This window comes from Hylobates moloch, unplaced genomic scaffold, assembly GCF_009828535.3.
Source record: "Hylobates moloch isolate HMO894 unplaced genomic scaffold, HMol_V3 SCAFFOLD_7, whole genome shotgun sequence".
Lineage (NCBI taxonomy): Eukaryota > Metazoa > Chordata > Mammalia > Primates > Hylobatidae > Hylobates > Hylobates moloch.
In genome coordinates, this window is record NW_026652282.1 from 134,378,984 (window position 1) to 134,381,630 (window position 2,647).

A 2,647-nucleotide genomic window follows, 5' to 3' on the forward strand; every position below is an offset into this window, starting at 1 on the left:
CGCCTTCCCCCACGAAATGCACCGTTCCCGCCGGGCCCAGTGACAGGATTTCGGCTGTCGCGGCCGGGTCACATGGCCAAGAGCACAAGTCCCAGCGACAGCGTGCCTGCCAAATCCAGTGTCTTTTCCACCAAATCCACTTTCTGCTGGGGATGGCTTTCTGCTTTTCCTGGTCGGTCTCCTCGCGGGACTGGGAGTTCCTCCAAGGCAGGAACGGGTGTGTGCCCGGCCCCAAGCTGGCCCCAGCCCCCAGTGCAGGGCCTGGCACGCGCCCGGCGCTCGCGGAAGAAATGCTCGTTAACAAAGAAGGCATGAATGAATGAAAGCAATTGTTGCCTGAGGGAGCTGCTCCTGCTTTTCCTTCTGCCGATCACACACTCCTCCCCCACCCCGACACGCACAAGCACACGTGCACACACAGCCCTCCCCGTAACACACACGCAGGCAGGCACCCAGACAGCGCGCGCGGACGCCAGCCCCCATGGAACCCACCTACTACGTGCTTGCCGGGCAGCTGGCTCCCCTTTGGTCCCACCTGGGCCGCCTCCATTTCAGCGCCGGGCTCTTTCCGCCGCCTCCCCGCCCCTCCCCGGGGACCCTGGCTTCCACATCTAAGTACCCTACCTTGGACCCCAAAGTGCCTTCTTTATCTCTTAGGGAAGAGGCCAAGCCAGTCGCTGGGGAGTCTCAAGATCTGTTTAGGGAGGCACCTGGGGGGCCCAGGGCTGCTGAGCCGCTGCCGAAGGAGAGCCAGAGGTGCCTGGCAGGGATGCCACCAAATGCTGCAGCCTCTAGAGCCCGCGTGCCAGGTGTTGGGGGGAGGGAGGGAGGGACTCAGAGATGTGCTGGGGGGTGTCGAAGGCTATTTGTGATGGGCGCGGGGCAGGGTGCTGGAGAGCGTGAATCCAGCAGGTGTGCGCGCGTGCTGGGGTGGATGAGAGTGCGCGTTGGAGATGCTGGAGGTGTGTGCCTGGGACGTGGGGAGCGTCAGCCGCTGGGATGTGGGTTTCTGATGGGACCTCGCTCCAGGGTGGGTGGACTGCAGTGTCTCTGGGCTGGCAACGTGGGTGGGGTGTCTGTAATGGGCAGATGGGGAGTTCGAGGTGGTGGGGGCATGGTAGGGGGAGCTATGTTAGTGCAGGTATCGCAGTGATGTGTTGGAAGCGTGCGTGTGCGCCTGGGTGTGTACTGGGGCGTGGCAGGGTCTCGGTGGGTTGGCATGAGTTGGGGACAGTGGTGAGTGGTGGGGCAGGGGCTACTAGTGTGTGCACTACAGGCACCCGGGTCTGTGGTGCGTGGTTTGTATGCGCGCGAGTGTGCAGCCGGTGTAAGTGGCAGGGGACACGGGAGGTGCACGGGCGGGGTGCGGGGGTGTGCGGAGCAGCACCGAATGGGTGTCGTAGGGGCGCGTGCGCCGGCTTCGTGGGGTGTGTGTTGTCAGGACTTTGGAGGTGCAGGGTGGAGGAGCGCACGTCGGGTCGGGGGCAGCCAGGCCGGGTGGGGTGGGGTGGGGGTCCCCGGGGCGCCGCGTGCTCCACTCACCTCCTCTCTGCTCGGTTCTCCGCGCCGGTTCCCTGCGTCGCGGCCAGGAAGTTTCCGAAGCTCGGGCGGCGGGAAGCGCCACTGCAGCCGCCTAACGCCACCGGAACCCCGGGTGGCGGCCTCTCCTGGAGCCAAGGGGCAGCCGCCGCCGCCGCTGCGGAGGGAAACTCCAAATCCCGCCTCCGCCGCCGCTGCCTCCTCCGCCTCTGCCGCCGCCTCCTCCCCTCCAGTCGCCGTCTTCTCCGCCCCCTGCCCAGGAGGGGCACTGTAGCTGGCGGCTCGCGGGGAGGGAGCGGGGAGGGACCGCGGCCTGCCCGGCGTCTCCCTCCACCTCCCACGCCCCCCCACCCCCGCCTTCCTCCCACCTGCAAGCCTCTGCCCTCTAGGCCAGTCCTGCCCGACGCGCCCTGCGCTTCCCGGTCCCCAGTGGCGCTACTGAGTGGGGGCTCCGGAGCTTGGGGCGCGGGAGTGGGGTTGGGGGCCCTGAACTAGGCTGGGCCTGGGCTAGGGGGACGGTTACAGCGCAGAATCTGCACTGGCACCCCAGCGAAGGGGCCCATTGAGGACTGGGCACAACTTGGTCCCCCAGAGCCACCTCCTGCTCCCACAGTGGAGAGGGTATAAAGTCTGGCTGACAGCGCTGCCAATTCCATCCCCCACCCCAGGTCCCCCTGCAGTGTCTCCTCTCATTCTCATGTGTCAGATTCTGGCTAATAGTAATAGCATTTGAGCCTCAGTGCCTGGAAGGGGTGGAGCCAGGACGTTTGGGTGGGGGAGGGGCTGGAAGCGAGTAGGGAGCTGCTGTTGTCACTAGGTCCCGTTAGCTTTCTCCTCTGTGCCAAAGGTCACACGCATTGCCATCAAGGACCTCATTTTATCCTTACAGCAGTTCTGGAAGTCTGAGGAGATCATCTCCATGCTACAGCCAGGGAAACTGAGGCCGTGTAGTGGCAGAGTAGGATGTGGCTTGGGCTGGCTGAGTTCAGAAGCCTAGAGCCTGAGCGAGTGTGAGTGTGGAAGATTGCGCGGGGAGGGGAGGCAGAGGGCAGCCCGCGGAGATGTGCACCTGGCCTTTCTGGGGCTCCCAGACCAGCAGTGTATGAGC

At 65.2% G+C, this 2,647-nt stretch overlaps 1 protein-coding gene across 1 annotated transcript in view; it reads right to left on the reverse strand.

Annotated features, from left to right (window-relative positions):
• Positions 1 to 1,713, reverse strand: part of DUSP9 (dual specificity phosphatase 9) — a 9,013-nt gene extending 7,300 nt beyond the window's left edge. The window contains exon 1 of the mRNA XM_032757918.1: positions 1,543 to 1,713. The gene's annotated coding sequence lies outside the window, so the exon portion shown is untranslated. The remainder of the gene's footprint in view (positions 1 to 1,542) is intronic.
• Positions 1,714 to 2,647: the final 934 nt, after the last annotated feature.